We start from the raw sequence: 15,079 nt of genomic DNA on the forward strand, positions 1-15,079 counted from the left end.
GGAATAGTAGCTACCTGTGATGGAGACAGAGAGGGATCCTATCACCTTAGGGAGAGGAGACTTGAAATCTATACTGTTTATACTCTCTTTTAAACAATAGTGGTAGAGGTACATGGATTTTTATTTTCTTCTGATATTACTTTCTATTTTACAATAAAAAGTAATTTTTTAAAAAGTAGAAAGAACTCTAGGAAAAAAAAAAAGAACTTTAGAAGCCCAGGTTCAAGTCTCAGCTATGGACCATTTACTTGGGCAAATGTTTGAATCTGAGTTTCTTCATCTATAAAGATGAGGAAATAGACAATCTGAAATAGACAATTTTGAAGGAGTCCTCCACTTCAAGTTCTTAATTGTTGTGAAATATTCTATCTTTTTAACTTGGCTGTTATGATTTTTAAAAGACAAAAGAATATAATTCCGCTTGGGAAAGATGCATTCTCTTCTGATTCTCATAGATGAACATGATGAATGTTAAGGCCATCAAGTGGTTCATAACATTTGGACCTGTCTCATTTAATCGTATCTTAAAATTTTCACATGTGGCCATAAGAAATTCACATTGATTTCCTATATCTAATTCTGATTTTTCTGTAGCCTAAGAGGAATTTTAAATATATATGCTTATTCTGACCATGGGTTTATACTGATGATAGATGGAGGTGATTTGAGAGTAATGTGTTGGATTTATAAATATGGCTAAAGAGTATATTGGGCAGTTTATACTAGAGGGATTGTGGGAAGGGCTACCTATGATTAGTAGAAGGACTTAACAATTTGCAACGCCCACAAGGAGAGTGTAGCTATCACATTGAAGGGTTTTTTGCTTTACTGGCAAATTATTATATTTCCTGGCACCATCTCTAAGTCATGGATACTGTTTATGCTTGATATCTGGTTTAACATGCTGTAAGTTTTTGTGAAGTTATATTGGAGGTTAGCTGCAAAGTAATTTAGGGATGGGACACTATTACTTACAGTAAGAAAAACTGTGGAAACCAAAAAATTATGTTACATACCATTCTAAATACAGATTATAAAATATTAACTGTATTTTTCTGAAATAAAATACATGCTACAGAGTATATACTCCTATATGTGCCTAAATTCTTTTTATTTTCATTGAAATCTAATTTTTTCATTTTTTTTGAAAAAAATTGGCTTATAATGACATTTTGTTTTCATGTGGTCTCCAATGTTCTTCATGTTAAATATTCAGAGCTATGAAGGTTTTCACAATCATCTACGATAATATTTTAGATTCACACTTGCAGAAAAAGAGCTCCCTTCATTCCATAGGACCTAAATTGGTGGAAAGTGGAAACATGGCTCCATATGTGGGCTTATGGGTGGTGGGAGCTGGTGTTTGTATTTTTGGGCAGGTTGTTGAGAGTGTAGGGTCTCATGTGTGTATACGGGTATAGCAGGATGCTTACTACAGCTTTTGGTTCGACTTCTCTACATTTGAAGGAGATAGCTTCCACAAACCCACAGTGGAAGCAGTTTCTGCTTACTGCTGAAGCTGCACTCTGAGACCTCCAATTTCTGATCCCAGCATAGCCTGTTCTTTGCTATGCTTTTGATCCCAGTAGGGAATGAATGCCTTTTGATTCAGCTCATCTCTGTTTGGTCCTGTTTCTTCTAATTGTCCTGTTTGTGGTCACATCTCTTTGGTTTTCTATCCCACATTATGGAAGGGTTCAGCCCTCATCTCTCAATCACGTATGTATGACAGAGCTCAGCTGAATGGCTGCAAGCTTTGTTTTGGGACCTCCACACACCAGCAGTCTGATTTTGTTCCTAGGGTTCATTTTTTGTGTTGCTATTTGTTGTTGATGTGGTTTCTAGGTTTCCCTAATGAAAATGTCCAGGAAGTTGTGTGTGATGTTGCTGACAGTTTCAAGTCTGGCAGCTTCTTATTAGGATAAATGTTTGACTTCATCTGGTGCCTGATGATTTTGTTGTGGTTTAGTATTCCACTAACTGGATTGTGTTAGGTACTGTTCATAACAGATACGCAATTGGGTCTCTGCCTTCTGAGAGCTGGTGCCATCTAAGTCACAGAGCTGGAAAAAACATAGGGCCACCCTCAGAATGTCTGGAAATAGAGTGAAGTTTGCCTTAGCATTCTCAGCTTTTTGAATCATTTCCTTTTTTTTCTCCTTGTTGGCCCATACCGTAATCTCACACCATTCATACTTAAAAAAAAAAAATGATGTATCCAAAACAACAAAGAAATATTCCTACTGAAGTTATTTGATTGTTAACACTGAGTTAATATCAATCAAATAAAAATAAGTTATAATATTTGCATTTCAAATATCAATAACATAGGAATAATTTTATACAATGGGGTCTTGCCTTCATAACCTGCTAGTGGCCCATGTGGCTATGGACCATGATGTGATATTTTTTAGTAGAAAGATTCACATTATATTAATTTGTGTATGACCTTATACATAACTACTGTTAGAACTATGTAGTTCACCAAGAGTAGGGGATCCATCAGTGCATTAAGTAGTCATGCTCAGGTGAATAATTAGATTAATATAAAAAGTTATCATAACATCTGACTTGGAGTCAAGATATTTTTCCAGCTTTATTTAGATGTAGTAGATATATAACATTGATTAGGAGCAGAGCATGATAAATTCATACACATATATACTGCAAAATGATTAAAGTATGCTATTAATTGTTGGTATGCTTTGGGTATCCTAGTATTTATGGCTTATATCACAGGAAAGAAGATGTGGGATTTTAAACTAACCTGAATGTTTTTAGGTACCATATCACATTAGTTACTATTGCTACATAACAAATTATTCCAAAATTTAGTGACTTAAAACAACTGTTTTTTTAAATTCAGTAAGTCAGGAATTTGAGAGCAGCCTAGCTGAGGTTCTGGTGCAGCGTTTCTCCTATGCCTACAGCCATCCTGTCAGCCAGGGCTGTGGTTACCTGAAGGCTTGACTTGAGCTGGAAGGTCCACTTCTGAGATCACATGGCTTTTGCCAGTAGGGCCTCTTTATAGGGATCCTTGAGAATCTTTAAAACATGATAGCTGCCTCCCCTCAGAGCACGTGATCCAACAGAAAACAACAAGGAGGACCCTCAATGATTTTTATGACCTAGTCATGTTCCATCAATTTTAGCACGCATTTAAAGGGGAGAATTAAGTCCCATCTCTTGAAGAGAGGAGCATGAAAGAGTTTGTAGACATCTTTTAAAACCACACATTAAAAGGACAGGAGGAGGATGTTGAGGCAATCATTCAGTATAATTGAGCCACTAAAGGTACAACTTTATTTTGAAAGTTTCCTTTTCTATTTCTTCTATTACTTGGAAAATATATTTTCTAGACTTCTGGAGCTACGCATCTTTATCAGACTGTTATAAATATATTCTTTACATTTTCTACATTAATTATTAGGGTAAGTGAACCCACAACAATTTAAGTTTCTTTATTTATGGAAATATATATATATATATATATATAAAATATATTTTATTGATTTTCACAGAGAGGAAGGGAGAGGGATAGAAAGTCAGAAACATCAATGAAAGAGAAACATTGATTAGCTGCCTCTTGCACATCCCCTCCTGGGGATGTGCCCGCAACCAAGGTACATGCCCTTGACCAAAATCGAACCTGGGACCTTTCAATCCGCAGGCCGATGCTCTATCCACTGAGCCAAACCAGTTTCGGTGAAAATATATTTTTGTTGACTTTTTACAGAGAGGAAGGGAGAGGGTTAGAGAGTTAGAAACATGGATGAGAAACATTGATCAGTTGCCTCCTGCATGCCCTTTACTGAGGACCAAGCCTGAAACCTAGGTACATGCCCTTGACCGGAATCAAATCCCGACTACCCCGATCCTTCATTCCATGCCCAATGCTCTATCCACTGGGCCAAACCAGTTAGAGTAGAAACTTTGTGTTTATTCTTTTCTCATTCTGGAGCATCATTTGTTAACTATGACCCTCCTATTGCCACATAATTTTAGCAGAGGCTTCAAAGCTGGAAAAAATGGATTTTAAGTGTTCTTTTGCTCTGACATTTCCATCAGATTTGCTACAAGGAAAATTAGAAATGATCTTATGACCATCTGAGGCCATGTTACACGAGAGGATAAATTTGGAGTAAAAGGATCTGATGGAGGAGGGGGTTACTTGGAAAAGGATTGTTGGAGGGAGCTCTTTTCCTTTAACTTGAGATAAGTGAGGTGCTTTTTCCAGAGGATTCCTCCTGGCGAAGAGAAACTGACATCTTGCCCCTGGTTGGTTGCTGGGTGTCCTGCAGAAATGAATAAGCCACCAGAGTGGAGTACATTAGTAAAAATTCTTAGGTGATGTTGATCTATTTATCCTGGCTTCAGTAGGCTTTAGGCACATGTCTGATTTTTACCTGGAAAGGTCTAAAAGGATATAGCTGCTGAAAATCAAGTGAGGAGAGAGGACTGCAGTTGGAGCAACTAACTCCACTAATGGGAGATCAGGAGTGTATTTCATTGAGCCGAGAGGGCACATGAAAGGAAGCAAAAATGGAGCCCCTTGGAGACAACATCTAGTGGGGCAAAGTGAGCTACAAGTGGAGGGGGTAGGGGTGCCATTAGGAACAGAGACTGAGGGTAAGTACCAAGAAGCTCATGCAACGTGGTACTGAAGGGCAAGCTGGCTATGAGCAAGAGGAAAGAGGACAAACAGAATGTTGACTAACTGCCAACGAGTGGTTGCATGCACCTGAAATGTACAAAATGCTGCCTCACTGGTCAGACGTGAACAGATCTGAGCAGACATGACAATAAATGATGACAACTCCACAGGCAGCATCATGAATGCTTTCTAGACACCATAACCACTAATAATTGACTATGGTTATTTTTTTATTTGTTGAGCAATCAGAATCTTTTAATCTTTTCAGTATTAACATTAATTTCTGGTATTTGGAAGTGCACCTGGAACTACTGTAGATAATAAAGAAACCGAAGTCAAATGATGTCCAAGAGGGAAGTATAGTTAAAATTGATTATTGTAATATTAATAAACACATAACAGTTCAGTATTGTTCTGAGTTTCTTTATATTAAGTCATTTACTTAGATTTACTTTATCATAATACTGACAAAATTTTCATATCTGATTTTAAACATCTTCATATTTTTTTCTGTTATTAACATCCCATTTGAATATAACTAGTTAGGATTGCTTTTTTTTTTTAAATTCAGACTTTGTTTTTCAGAAACACTATTTGTGATAAAAATACTGCAATATAAACTAAGACTAAAATCTATTACTGTTCAAGTTTTTTTAAAAAAAAGCATCATAAGCTCATTCCACAAGGAAAATATAGGGAAAATTTTCCTCTTTAGTCCAATTTTGCACTAAATTCTCAGTAAAGTTTTGTATGAATATCTTTGAAGCATTTGAGACTTTTCACCCAGAGGAGGTATTGTTTAATTTGAAGTTTGTGTCTTACTTGTTTTAATTAAGCATACTCTGCTATCAGTATTAAATGATATGGTTTTCATTACCATCCATAGTTTACTGTACGTACTAGTTATTTAAAACAGACATAGTAAAACAAAAGGACCTGGATAGATACTTCTCTGGGGAGGACGTATGGATGGCCAATGGACTTATGAAGACATGCTTGGTGTCACTGGCCATCTGGAAGGTGCAGGTTATGGCCACAATGAGATATCACATCACACCTATCAGAATGGCTGTCATCAATAAATCAACAAACAAGTGTTGGTAAGGATGTGGAGAAAAGGGAATCCTAGTGCACTGTTGGTGGGAGTGCAGATTTGAGCAGCCACTATGGAAAGCAGCAAGGACTGCCCGCAAAAAATTAAAAGGGAAACTTTCTCATGATCCAGAGATTACACTTCTGTGAGCATATCCAATGAAACCTGAAACACTAATTTGAAAGATATATGCACCACTACGTTCCTTGCAATGTTAGTGACAATGGCCAAGTTTTGGAAGCAGCTCAGGTTCCCATCAGTAGATGAGTGAATAAAACAGATATGGTACTATTTGAATGTAAAAAAGGAAATCTTACCTTTTGTGACAGAATGGATGGACCTGTAGAGTATTATGCTAGGTGAAATAAGCCAGTCAAGGGAAGACAAGTACCATATGATTTTGCTTAAATGTGAAACCTAATGAACAAAATAAACTAACAAAATAGAAACAGAGCCATAGGTACCAAGAACAAACTGAGAGCTCTCAGAGGGGAGGGAGGATAGGGGGCTGGGTGAAAAAGGTAAAGGAATTAAACAAACAAACAAAAAAGTAAAAACTAATAGACGCAGACAACAATATGGTGATTACCAGAGGGGCAGGAGGTGGGTGGAGCTGGACATACATAAAGGGGGAATAGATGGTGATGGAAGGAGATTTGACTTGGGGTGGTAAACACACAATACAGTGTACAGATTGTATATTATAGAATTGTACACCTGAAGTCTATATAATTTTATTAACCAAATGTCACCCCCATAAATTCAGTTAAAAAAGATTTATTTGGGGGAGGAATAGGATTCCTCCAGAGTATAGACTACAGAGGCCAAATGGAAACATCCCTGCTTCATTCCTCACAGATTCTGTACTTGGCCCTGTTGGCTTGCCACTTTATGGTTACTAGATTTATAGCCTTTGGAATTATGGACATTGGATCAAATGCTCATGTTGGAAAACACTCGAAGGTGACATTAAATGAGAATGTGATTTGAACGACTTACAATTTTTACCCAGGTTTGGATCACCAAAGTAAGAGCATTTCCCATAAAATGCTGTAAATTTGCTAAAATTTAACACAAACCTCCTATGATGTTACAAAGATAAAGAAACCATGTTTACTATTAAAATTCAGATATATCTTTTCTGGATTTTATTTTCAACAGTTTCTATGGAGAAACGTCTCACAGATATGAAAAAAGTATGTCATCAGTTCAATTCAAGAGGTTGTTTTTAAACAAGTGGCTAACATGATACATTAGTAATAACTGATCCAGCAAGTATAGTTATAAGTGTCAGTTTTTTATATTGCTGTGAAATAGGCTATGACATATTTAGTGACTTTAAACAACACCTATTTATTATCTCATGGTTGTATAGGTCAGAAGTCTGAGAATAGTGTAATTCGAGCATGTCAAACTCAAAGGCTAACACAGGCCAAATAAACAGGATTTAAATTTATGTGGGCCACAGAAAACAAAAGCTTCAATTTTCATAGAAACATAGGTTTATTTTGATAAAGACATGCTGAATAGAAAGGGCTGAAATAAATTAGTAATTGTTAACATAAAATAATAGAACATTTTAATAAATATTAATATTTTTTCTTGAACATTAACTTCCCAGGCACTGAATAATTACACAAATTAATAAGCATAATGCAAATAAACCTATTTTTTGTTTTCCGAAAGCAAAACATTTCCTGTTGTGCACACTAAACAAGTCAGTTCAAGACTAATGAGGTGGCAATCGGCTGCTAAAATACTCGCTGCTAGTATTTAGTGGAGAGAAATGGTGTGCCTGCACATAAGGTGCATAGGGAAATGAATGCAACACGATTACAGTAATCAGTCATTACCTAACATTGTAGTTTGTTATTAATAATTATGTATAACAGGATCTTGTAAAAACTAACATGAAATTTTTATTAAAATATTCCTTACATACCATTATATTAGCTGGGCCTCAACAATATTTGCTGTGAGCCACATGCAGCCTGTGGGCCGTGAGTTTGACATGCTTGGTGTAACTGGATTCTCTGCTCAGGGTCTCACTGGGCTGCAATCAAGGTGTGGTCTAAGGCTGCAGTTCTTCTCTGGCGCTAAGATTCTCTTCCAAGTTCACTGGTCGCAGGCAGAATTCATTTCCTTGTGGGTGTAGGACTCCATTGTCTGCTAGCTGTCAGCCAGGAACTGCTCAGCTCCAAAAGCCTGGCCTGAGGTCTTGCTCCCAGATAATGTTCTTTTGGCTATACCATGTTAGCGAAATCACAGGGATGATATCTCATCATATTCACAGGTTCTGCTCACAGGCAAAAGGAGGAGATTTTATAGGGGCATGGGTCATTGTAGGGTAGTGGTTTATCTTAGAATTTTGTCTATCACATACCTACATATACACTATTGACTACAACTTTGCATTTTGTAGGACTATTTCTATCAGGGAAACCTGCCTTCTGGATAGTGACCAGGAACTCTGGCTTGTCTGGTTATTACTGTTAGTTGCCATTTGATTTATTCACGTATTTTTGGCCTTAATGTAGTTTTGGGGAAGTAGGCAATGCTCCCTCTTTCTAACTTTTGGCTTATTGGTGCCCATATTCCAGTCTTAATCTCCTTTCCCTCGTTTCCATACCAGAGGCTTCTTTAAGTCCATGGCAAATGGACAGTTTCGAGTTCCATTGTACTTAAAATAAAGTGCCCATATTTTTTTTACTCATAAAAAAATTTTTGGTTCAGAAATTTGTATAAAAATACACTCAATTGGTTCTCTTCCCTTTTTCTTGTAATGAATCAATATTTTTCCATTGATCTTCTAGGTTTTTTTTTTAAATATATTTTATTGATTTTGTACAGAGAGGAAGGGAGAGAGATAGTTAGAAACATCGATGAGTCATCGATCAGCTGCCTCTTGCACACCCCCTACTGGGGATATGCCCGCAACCAAGATACATGCCCTTGACCGGAATCGAACCTGAGACCTTTCAGTCCCCAAGCCGACGCTCTATCCATTGAGCCAAACCGGTTTCAGCTGATCTTCTAGGTTTCTCATAAGAGCACATATATGACATGTCCTGAAATAAGCTTACTCTGCATCAATACATGCTCATTCCTTTATGTTAATATCCCAATACTTTAGTGCAGGGGTCCTCAAACTTTTTAAAGTGGGGGCCAGATCACGGTCCCTCAGAGAGCTGGAGGGCCGGACTATATGAACTACTAATTCCTACTGTAACACCTTGGCTGCGCTCACTGCCCAAAAAACCTGGCGGGCAGGATCAGACTCCCCTGGGGGCTGCATGTGGCCCGAGGGCTGTAGTTTGAAGACCCCTGCTAGTGGAAGGATAAAATTTTGTTGACTTGTAGGATTTGCTTCAATTTATTCACACATTTTTTCTAAGAATGTGTATATTGAGCATGGTGGGGATTACTATACACAACAGATTTATAGTTACGTTCTTTGTGGCCTGTATTTAGTGGAAAGAAGAAGACAAACATGCCAAATATCTTTGATGAGTTTAGACAAATGCACCTGAATATTTGCCATCAAACAGGAGGTAGAAGATCACGCTTGAATTTTTCTCTTTATAGTACTTCTGGCAAGAGGCTTTTGGAATAAAATTTATGTGTTCCTCCTCCAACTTGGTAACCACAACATCTGCTTGTCTTCATTGGCTCTTTGCCAACAGTCTACTGTCTTCTGTAGAAGACACCCACGAATTCTCTTAAGACCAAATGATGAGAAACAAGCAGTTCTCAAATGATTTTAGTCATGGAACTAGTCATAGCCAAAGCATGCCCTGGTTACATCACCTAAATTCATTGAAAAGGGGCTTGAATTATTAATAGTATTTTTTTTTTCTTTTTCTTTTTTTAGCAGAATAAAGGTCAAGGAGATTGAGACTGGAATCCAGCAAATACATTCCTTCCTTATTCAATACAGTACAGGATGTGTAGATTTACTTTTTGACCAAAAGAATTTAATTGATTTTTTTACAAATTTAGAGAAAGTTTAACTAAAATTAAATATATGTCATATGTGTTTAAATTATACATTTCAAAAATCAATATGTTGTTTTATCCAAATTAAATTTTTTTTCTAATATGTAACTACAATAGCTCATAACTTTGATACATAATTATTGCTACTTCTAAAATGGTGATTTAAACTCTTAGGAAAAGCAAGGTAAAATTCAGGAGAAGTCATTACATAGGAGGTTGGTGGTATCAGGATCTTCCAACAACAGCTTGGAGTGTGCCAACTAGGCTTTGTCAAAGGACTCTTGGTGTTGGTGCCTCTCATTGGGTTACTACTCACTTTTTGCTTTGTTCTGACCTGCCACACACTGACCATCTATGACAGATCATTTAACTTTTCTTCCTTCTATTCCTCTTCTTCCTCTATCTCCTCCTTCTTCTTCTGTGTAACTGAAGCTGCTGAAATGGCCCTGTAGAAAAAGTAAGCCAGGCTACTTTAAAAGCAGGACATGAACTGAGAATCCAGGCTTATGCTGTGAAAATTCCTTTAGATTTCTAAGATGAGGTGCTCTGATCTACATTTGCCCCTGTGTCCAGTCTTAGCATCTTCTTTGCTACATCTGCGGCCCATTCTACGCTCCTGATTTCTGCTCTGGCACTTACTCTTACTCTGTCCTGGACTCAAAATGAGTGCTTCCTGCTATCCCTTGTGTCTACTGTGTCTACTGACACCTCCCACTTTCTGGCTCATACTCTCTTCTATGTCACTTTCATATGACCTTGGTTTGTCTTTAGCACAGTTCAATCTGCCCTCTTGACCTTTGACCCAGTTAGAGCTTTATCTTATTACTAGAGGACCAATGCACAAAATTCAGGCAAGAGTAGGCCCTCAAAGCCCTGCCTGCCTCCTGCTCTCCCCCTCTCTCACTCTCTCCCTCTCTCAACCCCGCCCCCTTACTGGTCATTCCTGAAGGTCGTTCTGCACTCTGGTCTAATTAGCGCATTAGCTCTTTATTATATAGGATACAGTTGTAGAATTGAGGAAATCAGGGGAAACGAGATAAATGTGATATCCAACCTCAAGGAACCCACAGACTGGTAGGAATTGCTGATTTTCATTAATTATTTAGAGCATTAATCCTTCAATGCCCTAGTTTTAAATTATCTAAAATTTTGAAACATTTTTTTTTTCCTGTCTAGTTTTCATGTTGGTTATGCCTAAATATTCCAATGCTCATTTAAACTAAGGCTGATTTCTAACCTGGTTACATCTCTTCTCTGGAGTGCTCACTAAGTCCCTAACTTTGAGGTCAATACTAAGAAATAAGTCTTTGAGCGGGTAGATTTGCTCCTGGGTTGTCTTTTGTCACAAAAGTGACCTCTGAGCTTCAAGTGTCAGTGGTTCTTTATCCCATAAAAACTTCATCCCTATGAAAGTGACTCTGCATGACGACTGAAGAGAAAGCAGGAAGAAAGTTGTTGAAGAAAATGATGCTTTAGTGGCGTTTTCCCCTCCTTGTTTTTAATCTTTCGTACTTTTGCCTCTGTTGTTTTCTGGGAAACATTGTAGGAAGTATGCCGAGCCTTAGTTACATTTATGGCAAAATCAAATATGGTGAGGTTCAAGGAATTGCCCAGGGACCCACACAAAGGGAGAGCAGACCCCTGAGCGCCTGTGTTCTGGCCATTGGGCTTTTTTCTTGGTCTCTCTTTGTTCTGTCTGCCAGGGGATGACCAGATCAGAAAACATCCTCCACCAATTAGTCGAGCTCCCAATTTGGTGACTGGCCTTGTTCTGAGAACATCTTGTGTATTATCACAGTCGAGGCTCCAACTGGAGCTTCATCACTATTGGGGGAGAGCTCTTTCCAAGGAGCTGACCTTCTGGCGGAGCCATGAGGAGCTGGGTTAAGCTTTTATTCAGCTGGAAGTCACACACTACATATTTAAAGGGTTTGGTCACTATGCATGAGGCAGGGGAGGAGAAGGCTGTGCCTTGCAAGGCTTCTAAGTACATTTCCAATCCTGTAAGTTCAACTTGGTTGCTTCAAGATTTATACTCTTATAAACCTTTGCCTGGCATCTTAGCACTTTCAATCTATTGTAGAAAAGTACCATTACAATATTTTCACTTTTATTAATTGGAAATCCAGGCTGTTTCAACCTGGTTAGGTTAAGCTATCAAGCAAAAACCCATTTATTACAGTGTTTAAAGATTCCAGATTGTCCAAATCTGGCAAGTATGAAAAAAAAATTAGCCAAAAACAAAGTTTGTGTATTTAGATGCTAATCTTCCCCTCATATATCTTTTTTCTCTTCCTTGTTTTGTTTATCTGTTAATTTACTGTCTATTGGTTCATGGCCTACACAGTCCTCAGTCTCTGAATCAGTCACTGAGAGTAAATCAGTGACAGTAAAACGGATTTACAACTCTACACATTTTTCTAACTCTGTGATGGCAAATTCCTGGTATTTATGTCACTCTCTTCCCGCTTGTACCCATGACAGATATCATTAAGAATGACAATACTCCTGCCTACTCGGCACAGTACTCTAAACACTATCAATCTTATATCATAAGCTTTAACCTGTTTGCTGTGCTTTCTCTTTCAGTATTCTCAAATACTGTTTAATTAGAAATGAAGGAAATGAGAAATGAAAATTGGACTATAGTCAATAAAACCTTGTTAGCTTAGGATATCACAGCCACTGATTAATGAAAAGGTTTAAAATAATGCTTTAGAAATAATTTTTTTGTATTAGGTGTTTGTGCTAGACAATGTCTAACAGTAGGCCTTTCTGACTTTGTTTGAATATTTTCAGATAAAATAATTACTTTTTTAATGAAATAGCTTATTCCACATTTGAAAACTCTGAGGTTTAGAATTTCTTTATAATGCACTGAAATTGCTTTTCATCAAAATTATTTTCATCTATTTTCCTTTTATTTCTTCAGTAGAAAAATTTAAATATTTTTAAAATTGACAATTAACTGAAGATAAAATACATAGATATTAAGTGTTCAGTTTCATGAGTTTTGAAAATTGAGTACACCCATGGCCCAACAGTGTGGCTCAGTTGGTTGAGGGTTATTGCATGCACCAAGCTGTCACTGCTTAATTCCTGATCAGGGCACATGCCTGGGTTGCAGGCTAGATCCCCCATAGAGGGCATGGAGGAGGAAGCCAGTTGATGTTTCTCTCTCATCAATGTTTCTATCTCCCCCTTTCCCTTCTTCTCTCTCTCTCTCAAAAAAAAAAAAAAAAAAAAAAGCAATAAAAACATTTTTTTTAAAAAGGAGAAAATTGAATACACCCAGGTAACTATCCCCTAATACAAGGTACAGCATATTTCTGTCACTTCAGAAAGCTCCCTCAGTGCCCATTGCTAGTCAACTCCATGGCCCTCACACTCCAAAGAGAAGCACTCTCTCTCACTCTCCCTTTTCTATCATCACAGGTTACCATGCTATTCAGGATTTCCAGTGCAAAAACCATATTTTAGATTGAAATGAAAAAATTTAGAGTAAAATTTACAGATGTAATTTTAATAGAAAAAATAATTGAATTTTCTTGACTTTTGATGAAATGAACTGTTGAAAATATAAATTGCAACTTCAAATTTTAATCCTGATTTATCTCAAAAATTTGCCTTGAATTTTGAAAGAAGAAAATCTTAATTAATTGTATCAATTTAATTAAAAAATTGACCATATATAAATAAATCACCTCCTTGAAGGTGAGTTATCTTTATTAGTGCAAGATTTAAAGTAAATTTTCAGAAAATAGTTAATCATAATTTAAAGAGTCTAATAAGTGAAATATACATTACAGAGTTTATAACATTATAACTTCTGAGTAAAGAAAATCATAAAAACTATGTCATTGATTTTAGAAAATTAGCAACCTTATGGACATCTTTACAAGTAAGTCATTTCTGCCCTAGCCGGTTTGGCTCAGTGGATAGAGTATTGGCCTGGGGACTGAAGGGTCCAGGGTTTGATTCTGGTCAAAGGCACAAGGGCATGTACCTGGGTTTCAGGCTCCTCCCTGGCCCAGGCTCTGGCCAGGGCTTGTGCAGGGGGCAACCAATCCATGTGTTTCTCTCACATCGATATTTATGTCTTTCCCTCTCTCTTCCACTCTCTCTAAAAATCAATGGGGAAAAAAAATTCCTCAGGTGAAGATAAAAAAAAAAAAAAAAAAAAAAAAAAAGTAAGTCATATTTAATTCTATTTTTAAGAAGTTCCTCATTTTTACTACAATAAATTTCCAGAACTGCTTCTCTAACAAAATTTCCCTCATAGAATTATTATTAAAATTGGAATTATTATTTCTAGGTCTAGACTTTGCCAATAGATTAATTTTAAAAATGCATAACATGATAAATACCTACTTAACAGAAAAGTGATTACATACTTTTATATATTTAAAATTTGTAAACTATGCACCATTTATTTCTATTGGATAGTCATTGATTTATGTACATGTTCAAAGGGATATAGTTACAGAACTATAAGAATTCTGAGGTTATATGGGGAGACACTCTCTTCCAGCCACATTTTCTCTGAAATTAATTTCTAATGATAATTGCCATTAAACTATTTAATAGCCCCAAATTTGATGTGCAGTTTTGGAAATAAATAGGGTATGGTTGGTTGAAGATGTGAATATTTTAACATTGCAAATCTTTATTAAAGATTTGGAGCAAAGGCCTTATAATGAAGCCATCCTTTCTATGCTCTCCCCCCATCCCCAAACAATAGAAGCATTCTAAATAATTGCATTGTTTGTAAAGCTACTTTATTTTGTATACAATAATGAACACTTTGTTATCAGCTATAGAATAATGGATATTTCTCTCTACGAAGTCTTGAAAATGTTTACTCTGCCTTTGACATTTTATTTTTAAATAGAAATTTCGGTTTGTGTGAGATCTTTTGCTTTTCTGGGTAGTTGGACATTGATTAGAATTGTGGCATTTTATATATCAGCCAATGAAATTTCTGTTAATGGTCACGAAATAGATTTGTCTATCAATGGCCTCTGGAACAGGTTTGTCTTTCCTGGAGATAATTGGAATTTTCAGCAAGTAGATAATCAGGAAAAGGGCTTGCAGCATTTAGTATTTTAATGAATTAACAGTCCCAGTGGCAGATCAGCTGGGCTTCATCCTCACTCCTTTGTGCTTTGCCCTGTGAAACTGGGAAAGCCTGGGAGAGCATTTTCCATTCACTTATCAACTGGTGTTTGTACGCATTCTTGGGGAAAAAAAAATTAGCTTACGTTTTTATCCCTCTTATTGTTTCTATTTTTAGTTTTGAGTTTGTGAGAGATTTTTAAAAAGTAAATGATAAAGTT

Source organism: Pipistrellus hanaki, assembly GCF_964339955.1.
Source record: "Pipistrellus hanaki genome assembly, chromosome: 7".
NCBI classification, from domain to species: Eukaryota; Metazoa; Chordata; class Mammalia; order Chiroptera; family Vespertilionidae; genus Pipistrellus; species Pipistrellus hanaki.